The sequence below is a fragment of the Papaver somniferum genome, chromosome 7 (genome assembly GCF_003573695.1).
Source record: "Papaver somniferum cultivar HN1 chromosome 7, ASM357369v1, whole genome shotgun sequence".
NCBI classification, from domain to species: Eukaryota; Viridiplantae; Streptophyta; class Magnoliopsida; order Ranunculales; family Papaveraceae; genus Papaver; species Papaver somniferum.
This window is the reverse complement of record NC_039364.1, coordinates 12,925,738-12,936,022: the sequence shown is the minus strand read 5'-3', so window position 1 is coordinate 12,936,022 and position 10,285 is coordinate 12,925,738. Positions and strand designations below refer to the sequence as shown.

Below are 10,285 nucleotides of genomic sequence, written 5' to 3'. Positions count from 1 at the left end.
ATAGGAAAACAAACTATATTTAGTCTAAAACTTGCTAGTATTTGTACATTGATTTAAAGCCAAAGGAATATATTGGCGTATTTATCTCAAGGATGTCCCAACAACCTTCTATGTTTGACGCACTACATCATGCGATATCGAGGCAGATATACAATTTGGCTAATATAACGGACCCCCAATCATAAGTGACATCCTTTTCCATATCTAGCAACGCCTCTAGCCATCCCACTTGAATACTTGAGTTTGAATTTGGGAAAAAACATGAACCAAGTATCCATAAAATAAATACCTTAGCAATTTATGTATCATTAGTAGGGATATACTCCTTTGTATCAGGATCGTTTCCACCATGAAATTCATTGGATATAAATGCATTTAAACCGGAATTAGGAATTCCATCACTTCTTAAAGCTAAATAATTTTGTTGTGTTGTTACGCGAAAGTACAACATAATTGCATCTTTGTAGCGCTCTTCTGCCAATCAACTATCTTGGTCAAATGGAACATCATATCTCCAAAAGGTATCCCAAGTTTGGAAATACAAATCAAATGATGTTGTCTGGAAAAAAATTAAATTTATTAATTTCATTTGTAATCCTCGTATTAACTGCATAAAAATATAAATAAAAAATATGACATACCTATTTCGAAGTCATGAAAATGAAACATATGAGTAGTATGCCACCAACACTCCATCAATATACCCACCAGCTTGGGCGAATTCTTATGCGCTTTTATATCATACAAAGTAATCCAAGAAAATCAATTGATAATAGTTTTAATACCATGATGAAGTTTTGCATAAACTCTATGAATTTCGTACCAACCACCTCTTGCTTTCTTTATAGAATTATCCACTATGTTTTTGTGGATAAATGACCTTTACTAACTGCTAATTCTGGACATGACAATAGCCGAACATTGTTATCTTCCTCCGAATCTTCTCATCCCCCAATAGAACTTGATTATGTTTATTTTTAGGTGGTTTTTTATTTATTTGTCGACTAATATCTTGAGTTCGAGGAGGCATGGTAATAAATGGGTGTTGAATTTTGTTTAGAATTTGTAGAGAAGATTGAATTTGTGTTGAAAAGATTTAGAGAAGATTGAATTTGTGTTAAAATTATGTACAAAAGAAAAGAAGTTGTTGTGAATAGAAAAAATTGAAGTTGAGTTGAATTTATAGGGTGTAGAAATGTGATCATTTTTTTTGGCAGTTGAAATATTACGGTTATCGAACCAGTTGGAGACGACGCTTGGTACAGTTGGAGCCGAGTCTCGGTGCAATCTGCCCCGTTCGTACCACAACGGTCGACTTTATTTGTCTCAAAATTCCCATTATCCACTACACTCAAATTAACTTTGACCATCCACCTGCCAAACACTCGAATTTGATATGAACTGTTGGAGCTGCTCTTAACGATTGAGAATGCCGGTTTAGCAGCTTTTTCCTAATTCTTTGACCACCTAGCTAAAAAAAAAGTTTCCTAATTCTTTGACTAAATTCTACAACTTCGATGACACTCCAAATTCTAGTCAAAAACACGGATCATTGTGCCGGGTTTTAGATCCAAATCCATATACCCTTGCAAGGAAAAGAGCGGGACGAACAAAACCCCAATTTTCCGGAGACATAATAATTAGGGTTTTGTATCCGTTCTCCCCTCTTTCACTGTCGAGTCTTCCCACAGTCCAAATTTCTCATCGTCTTCTCTATCATGATTCCACATGAGCCCTAGAAACCTCTTCTTCTTCTCCTAGTTTACAATGCTTCCATTCTCGTCAATTGCTTCTACTCAGATAAGGTTCTTACTTGACAACTTCAACGATTCTAACTATGAATCTGTATTTCATCAGTTGTCTCAGGTAATCTACTTAGATTCACTCAATTAAACTAATTATTTTCTAATTTTTTTGTTGAAATCGATGAAATTTTGTCATAAATTTCATTCTTGTTGTCTAATTGTGCGACAGTTTCTTGAATTTGGAAGTGAAGGAAGTATACTGGCACTGTAGATCTCTTTGGATCACATTAAATTTTGTGACGGTGAAGAAGATACTACTAAGAGTAGTAGTCAATTAAAACCTCAACTTCTAGCTTCTATCTTTAGATGTCAATTAGATAAACCAAATTTCAGCACTGTACTGTGCGAGGCATTGTCAATAAATACGAGGATTTATCATGAGTTGAAGTTTTCAGTTTCTGAGAAAATTGCATTTGGACTTGGTTTCGCTGATTCTGAGGAGCTTGATGTCAGAAGTATAGGTAATTTTGTAATTATTTTTGTGTTTTTCTTTTTGGGTAGAGAGATTGATTACGGTTGGGGTACTTTTTGTAGGACAAAGCTTCTGCATGAGTCAGATTGAGGAACTATGTGCAAACCCTTGTTCGATTGATTCAAATGAGCAGATTCATAACGTTGTTTCGTTTCTTTCTCGGTCAAAGGGAGCTGCGAAACTCGTGGATTCGTTTATTCAAATGCTGACATTGCTGGATATAAAAAATAGGGCTCTACTGTCTCCATTGAGTAATTTGATTGATATGTGTCAAGTCAGCTCTATAAGGTTGTGTGTCAACAATTAAGCAACTGGATTAGTTAACATTTTTCCAAATTTCAATCATAATAAAAACAAAATATTGTTATTGATTTATTGCTTGCTGCATTTTCTTGGTTGCAGAGAATCGGATTTCGAACATGACTTGGATGACATTTTGGCGGAGATAGAGAAGGAGATGAGCATGGCTGATATTGTCAAGGAGTTGGGTTATGGCTTCACAGTCGATGCTTCCCACTGCAAAGACATCTTATCTATTTTTTTACCTCTCACTGAAGTTGCAATCTGTAGGCTACTTAGCACAATTGCACCCACCCATGTCGGCTTGGAGGACTTACAGAGCACATATTCAACTTTCTGTTCTGCTGGGAAAATTTGTTGCTCTGCTGATTCATCATCGTTAAGCTCATGGAACAGCGATGTTCTTCTAAAATCAATCGAACTACTTGTGAGTTTCTTTTACCGATAGCTTGTTGTGCTACCGCGTCCTGAGTTTCCTTTTCCTTGAACGTAATGTTAATCAGGTTAAGTATCACTTTCTGTATAAACTTCAGGCTCCTGATACCAACTGGGTACATGTGATGGAAAACCTTGACCACGAGGGCTTCTACCTCCCCAGCGAGGATTCATTTTGTTTTTTCATGTCTGTTTACGCAAGTGCATGCCAGGTATTGGTTCTATAATGTCTACTACAGGTGGATTTGGTAATATTGTAATTGTGGCTTTAGTATTAAGCACAATTTGTTGCAGAATTCGTTCCCTCTTCATGTCATATGCGGGTCGTGTGGAACAATGCTGAAGGTCAGATATCTTTTCTAAGATATGCTGTATCTGCGTCGCCTGAAATTTTCACGTTTGTGCACTCCGCCAGACAGCTGGTATGATGTTCATGTGTCATTGAGTCATAGACCAGCAATCAAATGAATCCATTTTTTTTTTTGCTTCAAAAAGTTTGGATTCATTTGATTGCTGGTCTGCTATTCAGGTGTACGTCGAAGCAGATCATGGTCATAAACTTTCAACTGGAAATGGAAATCAGGCTTGGTTATGTCTTGCCTGTTGGATGTTTTATGCCAACTTGCTGAGATGGGCTATGCTGGCTCTGCCCGATCAACGCTCGGGTATCCCCTGAAACACTGTCATGAAGTCCTGCTGCTTGGAGTATCCCAGACTAATGTATGCATTTTTTCCTTTTCTGCACTTTGGTGGTTGTCTTCTTCGTTGATGGTTGAAATTTGATAGCAATTTACTTTGTCATTGTAGACGGCTTACAACTTACTTCAATGTGAAGTTCTTTCGAGTGTTTTTCCCACGGTTCTCGGGAACTTCTCAAGAGCTGGCCTTATTCTCCACCTATGGAACGTTAATCATAATGTCGTCTTGCGAGGACTTTTAGATGTCCAGAACTTCGATTCAGACAGCATGATGAAATTTTTTTGCATTTGCCAAGAGTTTAAGGTAAATCCAAGAGATGAAAGTAACTATTGCCAGGAAATACTAAATCTTAAGGTAGAAAAACCTCTGTACTATATTTACCTATTCTTTAGTTTTTTGATATGTTAACTTTCAGCTTTTTTGGAAATGCTATTCGCATTTTCCAGTAACATACATAATATATTCCCTGTTTTTTGCTCTCTATACTCATCTCAATTTTTTCTTACAGATTCTATCTCCAGTGCTGGATATGGCTCCATTTTCATTCAGTATAAAGTTGGCTGCTCTTGCCTTTGGGAAGGAGCAGATACATCTAAAGAAGTGGCTAAGCGAAAATTTAAGCACATACGGAGACATTTTATTTGAAGTAATTTCAACTTCCCTTCTGTATTCAATCACTCTAGTTTCCACTAAAGTATGATTCATGACAGTCATGCTGACATTTTTTAGGTGTGCCTCATGTTCCTGAAAGAACTTCGATTCGATGTACCCCAAGATTTTCCTGCAGATGAACATTCTACTGCAGTAGCAAATGCTTATTTGGAGACAGTTCCGATATTCATCAAGGTAGCTGCTCTCTTAGGCTAGTTCACATTATGCTGCCACTTTTGTGATAATTTTGCTCATGGAATTGTTTTTTTTGCAGGTTCTTCTAGGTCATGCTGGACAGAATGTCTCCCATCGTCATCTCCTGGAGGAAATAAAAAATTCTCATATAAAGTGGAAAACTGATTCATACTTCCTCCAGATGTTCTCTGGGAAAGTGTGCGAATTTTCACTGGTTCAACAGCTTACACGTTACAAGGATTCTCCTGAGAAAAGGTACTCTTGAACTATTGCCATTTCGAAAACCAACACATTTACTCTTGTAAACGCACCTAGTCCTGACTGTTATTTCTACCTTCAGGTTTTTGCCAAATTTAATAAAGGCACAATACTATTTTTCCCCCTTATAAATTCTTGCGAGTGATTTAAATGTGTGTCTATTAATTAGTTTGTTTACCATATGAATTTTCAGGGAACAATCTATCTGTGACTGTATAATAAGCAAATTTTTCGAGGAGTACAAATATTTCCCCAAATATCCTGAAAGGAAGCTTAGAATCGCTGCAATTGTGTTTGGTAAGTTTTTTTTCTTAGTTGCAGGACTATGCATGTAATAAGTTTATTCTTTTTGATGAGCAATTCATTGGATCGTGGTTCTATATTTGAGGTAGGGGTGTAGGTCTAATCACCATGCTGCATGCGGTTAGTCATTTCAAGCAAACTTGAAATATATATTTTCAAATTGCCAACCACACATGGTATATGTCGCATGGTCATTGGACCCGCACACCTACAATTAACAAAGACCCACACAAGAACGACCTTCTCTTTTTATCACATTCTATCACTGGGGAAAAGATATTACTTACTCTTTTGCATTTACACTGGGTTGCTGCTGTATCATGATTGTGTACAATTATGTAATAAGTAATAAAAATGATTTCTTGAGTGTTATTCTCACGATTAAGTTTGCGTTCGTTCGACACTAAATTTGCATTCGGTTGACTTCGAGTTACTTTAATACCATAAAATGAGCGGAGTCTCATCGAAGTTTAGTGTTGGTTCTTATGTGCTATGAAAAAGGTTTACACTTTACACTACAAGATCAAATGATTTGTAAATTTTTATTTTGTTTAAATAGTGAAAATCTGAATTTTATAAACTTTTTGCCTTTTAGTTTACCTATTTTGTTTTTTCCCCAATTACCTCGTATTTTAATAAATGAAATATTGGGTGTAACTTCTATTTCTAAGCTCTAGCGTAATTAATTTGCCGAAGAAGCCGTTTATAGTTGTAATGCACTTCATATCTATCCTAAATTAGTTTGTTTCTTTGGACTATATTGTTCTATTTATACCTATGCCTGATATTAACTGCAGGATCACTAATCAAACACCAGCTTGTGACCCATCGGACGTTTGATATTGCTCTTAGTGGTGTTTTGGATGCGTTGCGTGAATTTGCTGAGTCGAATGTTAGTGTTTTCTTTTCAAAAAGTCACGTATCCTTTGTTAGTGCTGGTTCTGTATGTGTATTATTTGATTATCTGTTACCTTCAGATGTTTATATTTGGGGCAAAGGCGCTGGAGCAGTTTGTAGATCGTTCGATAGAGTGGCCCCAGTATTGCAATGACATTCTGCAAATTTCTCATCTACGTGAATCTCATTTAGAGCTGGTTGCATCCATCGAGAATTCTCTTGCCACGATCTCATCCCGCCACTCCCCCTCAAACGGGAGCAGCATTGTCCCTACAAATCAGCACAAAGAACCAAATCCGGTTCCCTTGGAAAACACGGAGGTACTGCTTTTTGTACATCTGTATCTCCATCACTGAAATTTATAGCAGTTTCGTTTAGCCTGAAACTAAAAGAACTAGTAACTGAAGTTGGTCACATCGCATCAGACAAACTAAAAAAATCACTCACCCACTTATCTTTAATAGTGCCCTTGTTGGTGTTTTTCGGTGTCAAGTGTCGCTCAGAATTCATATATATATATATATATATGTTACTGAACATATATATATGTTTCTTGACAATTGTTGTATGTTAATGTTCTGTTTGTACTTATTTCATCCCATTTGTGTTCTACATCACTATTCTTTGCAGGCCATTGTCGTAAATTCATTGGCTATTGTGCCATATCAGAATGCACCCAGCGGGCCTGCAACTGTGTCATCCTCCTTAGGTTTTCTGCATCCTTCCCGGGGAATAATATGTGCCAGTAATTTTCTGTAACTTTGTTAATCACTTTATGCTAAAATATTCCTGTCGAAGTAGACTGCTCAAAACTACATGTGCTTCAGGTTTCTAATGCTTCCTCTTCCCCTTTTCTTCAGGGATACTTAGACAGCATCCCTACCACACTGGCTTTGGCTCTCTATTAAGCACTGAAACACATGTTGCGGCTGTTGAGGACGGAATACTCCCGCGGAGGTATCTAAACTGTTATCTAAATGGTGTTTTGGTATTTTTCCTCTTGTCGGTTTGATAGAGGTATATAATCAAATCTGCGAAAATATGGTGTAAATCCCTTTCCTCTATGCCAGTAGTGAGAATTTGAGGTAATGGGTGTCATCTAAGTGTGTACCCCGTACAAATTCGTTGGCCTTATCTGAATTATTTCCTCTACAGCTCTGCCTTTACACCAATTAACTCAGCTTCGGATTAATGTTCTTTTGGTTCCCCCCCAATCCCCGGAGATTAGATCTCTCATATCTGACCGTGCGAACTGCTCGTCAGCTTGTAGTTGATTCCTCCTCCGAACCCCTTGGTTTTCAAGCAGGGGAATCATTCTTTCCCCCCTATTGCTCTATAACAGTAACATGATGCAATGTATGTTTTTCGTAGGAGATTGGAGCTGAATATTCAGTTTGGCGCCTTAAAGTGTGGCATATATCTGACGATAACCTCTACAGTAAGTTTGTCTTGGATTTAATTTTACTTCTCTCCTAACATTGTCGTAAGTTCTGTCGAACTTCTCTCTTACCTTCGTCTAATCTTTCATTTTGTTTTATTTTACAGCGACATGAGTAACTCTAATTTGATTTGCTTAATTTTGGCGGTTGGCTCATGTGTTGTGTCGGTAAGTTTATATTTATAGATTGTTCTGTTTTTTTTTTTACTTTCTTATTTCACGTAAACTTATATAATTTTCAAGTGATTTTTTTGTTTATAGGTTCCCACATCGTTACACATAGTTGGTCAAAATTCGAGAGAACATCTTATTTCGACAGCAACACAATACTTCAAGTCTCCACTTACCATCTTAATGTCTATTTCTTATATCTGCATGTATTACTTTTTAAGTATTCATAAATGTATAGAGAAAAGCTTATAATATTATATAATATAATTTGATTTATTATTTTTTTTTTACAGACATGCCTTGTATTGTCATGGGGTTTCTCCCTTTGGATTTTTGAGACATGCTGCATCCAGTATGAGCATGCTGATATCTTACGCTTGGGGGACCATCGTACTCCATACGGTGCTTTTAACACGGTATGTCCATTGAACAACTGACTACCGAGTATATTCCTTTTTTATACAATTGAACTTATGAAACCCTCTTAGTCACTAAAAAAATTGTTTAATTCTCCTAGCATTTTGATTTTAAATTTCAGTTTGGGATACGCATGCTCCTTGCTGTTGGAGCCTCATCATCCGCATATTGCCTGCTTTATGCCTGTGGATTAGAATCACTGGCGACATCTATGCCAGTAATATTTATATTCTCTTTCGTTTAATTATATAGTTTTTTGTTATTTGTTTTTATCTTAGTTTTTGTTTAATTAAATTAATAATAATTTGTAGGTTATCTTGTATTTTTCTTGTCCACTTTATGACATCTATTATTTCTTTCCTTCTCGGCATTTTGTATGGAGGAGAGTATGCAGCTTATGCCGTATCTTCGAGGTAAGTGAAATAATATGTTGTATCTCATTCTATTCACGAATAGATAGATTTAATATATTTTCTAGTTCTGTGGATTCTTATTTCTGTTTCGGTACAGGCACCAGACTTTGTCGATAACTTCTTTTTTGATGTCTTCACATCTTTGTCCAAGGTACGCAATTACCTAGTACAATTTTAAAAAATAGGTTGCTTTTTTCTTCTTGCAAGTAATTTAGTGTGGATTATATCAGAAAGTTCTGTTAAAGGTGACTAAAGGCTCGCACACGGAAGCATTGCACAAGCTTTTTTCTTCTTTCAAGTAATAAAGTTTGGTCACAAGGTTTTGTTAAAGGCGACTAAATGCACCCACACGGAAGCATAACTGCTAGCATAAAAATCGGTTAATGGCATTAATCACCAATACGGAAACAATGTTGTGTTACAATGCATAACCGCAAGCCATAAAAGGCGATTAACGACACCCACACAAACAATCAAAATGCTGCAGAGATGGAATTTTTTTTAGAAGTGGGGAATTGAGCTTTTCACTAAGTACAAGAGTAAGTACCCTTCCCAATCATTTTAGAAGTGGGTAGGCTGCCCACTTTATATTTATAACCAGTGGTGAAATTCACAAAAGTCAGCTTTTGTTTTTGACAATGTACAAAAAAATACTGAATTATCTTTTAATTTAGTTTCATTACCTCCGACTGTTAGTTCTTTGGCAGGATTATGCAGATTTAACTGGTGCGACATGTTCCATACTTGGCGTATGGGGGTTGCACATAAACTGGTTATGTGGCCCTCACTCAGTTTTGGCTTTGATTTTCTCACTGTTTCCGTTTTTTATACTGATCCTTCTGAGCCTACGGGTGTACTGCATTAGACCTGTGTCACCTAGGGGACAGGTTGCGGTGGCTCTTTGCTGGAATGGTGAGATTTTAAGCCATAACTGTATATACTATTATGGCCAATCGCATCTAATTCTTTAATCAACTAATGACAATTGGTTATTTTAGTGCAAAGACAGCTTACTCAGGTTATCATCATCATTATCGCCTGGTTATATTATGTCCGCAAAGATTGGTGGTCGACTCTCAAGTGTGTTTGGATAATACTGATGTTTTTTGTTTCCGCCTTTTCCCTGTACTGGGATACAATTCGTAACTATATCTAAACTAATTAAGTGATTTAAATTTAAAAATTAGTAAAAATAAGTCCTTTAATTTTTCAATTTTAATTTTTACTAATTGTCAAATTATGAATGAACAGGGTTGATGATTGGATATCCTATAAAAGACCTACTGTGGACACTCAGATATTCTATGGAAACAGATAATGGGTAAGAATACTAAATTATCTCTTTTGACTCCCAAGTTTTGATTAATTTTTATGTTTTATTTTTTTTTAATTTTTTTTTATGTACTTGTAACAGTCCTATACTACTATTGCAGTGGTATTACGTGATCTTGGGCTTAGATATTTTCTTTCGTAATGCCTGGGCCTTTCGGATATCTTACTTTGAGGTTCAGTGGGTCTCAATCTTATGCTCAATCACGGAGATATTTAGGAGGCTCATATGGACCATTCTGCGGATTGAGGGTCGTGTGTCAGAGCAAGGTATTGGAGCACGACCCGGTCCTGTTGAGTGGTTACCATTCCATATGGACCATGTGCAGGGATGGTGAGTACATTTGTTAGCGATGTTTGTACTTACTACTTGTATAAACTGGCCAAACGGTCATGAACAATGGTTTTTTCTAGTATTACTAGAATATTACCCGTGCCGTAACGGTCCGGGATTGTGTCTTTATTACCATATAAAATGGGAAGCTAATACAGCTTCTGCGAA

General features: G+C 36.6%; 1 pseudogene; it reads left to right on the top strand.

Annotated features, from left to right (window-relative positions):
- Window positions 1–1,649: 1,649 nt before the first annotated feature.
- Window positions 1,650–10,285, top strand: LOC113295721 (annotated as a pseudogene).